Consider the following 913-nt stretch of genomic DNA (forward strand, 5'->3'; position numbering starts at 1 on the left):
ATCACCACCGGAGGTCTCCTTGTTGTCGTCAATGAACCGCTAGAGCTTTGTCATCCCCGATGGGGGAAGGGTTTGCTGTATGGGTAGGGTTCGGTGGACGAAGCTCTTGAGGGGAAACAAAATCGAATAAATGAGGCCTTTTGTTTGTGTTCCAGACTGGTTCGTGCCCAAACAAACTAGTTCGTGTTAGCATGAACTATCTGATTGAACCGACCTGATCACATTAATGCTCAAACACGTCTAGTGTCGGGAACTTCTCCCATATTTTGCATTGTTATTCATGGGGAGATGCTCCCAATACATAGTGTGTTGGGGCTATGAGATCATGTGATGTGCACTTTGTGAAGAGCAAATCCCGAAGCAAGCCCAAATCTGTTCACAACAAAATACTTTTTCAACACGTTCCAACTTGATCCATATCCACACATCTTCTCATGAAAGTAGGACCCACCATGAACATGTTGGAAAAGTATTTGGTTGTGAGCATATCCCAACTCGAAGTAAGTCAAGATCTGTTCCTTATAAGATGCTCCTCACACCAACATCACAATGTGTCCTAATCATACATCGTGAACTTCTCCCATATTTTGTGTTGCTATTCATGGGGAGATTCTCCCAATACATAGTGGGATGGGGTTATGAGGTCAATGTGAGGTGCACTTTGTGAGGAGCAAATCCCGATTCCTTTGAAGCAGGGTGTTGAATGGTAGAATGATCAAGTATAGGTATTTGGGTAAATTTCTTAAACTACCCTTATGGCTTAGCTAATTGACTAACTGTACCCTTACTATTTGAAATTTGACTAAACCAAACCCTACTATTTCTAACAATTGACTAACTCTACCCCTATTATTAAATTCCTTAATATTCCATCAAAACTCAATATACATATTTTTTAAAAGCCCAATTTTGC

This window comes from Nelumbo lutea, chromosome 7 (genome assembly GCF_056320005.1).
Source record: "Nelumbo lutea isolate HS-2025 chromosome 7, American lotus-T2T, whole genome shotgun sequence".
In the NCBI taxonomy this organism is placed as follows: Eukaryota; Viridiplantae; Streptophyta; class Magnoliopsida; order Proteales; family Nelumbonaceae; genus Nelumbo; species Nelumbo lutea.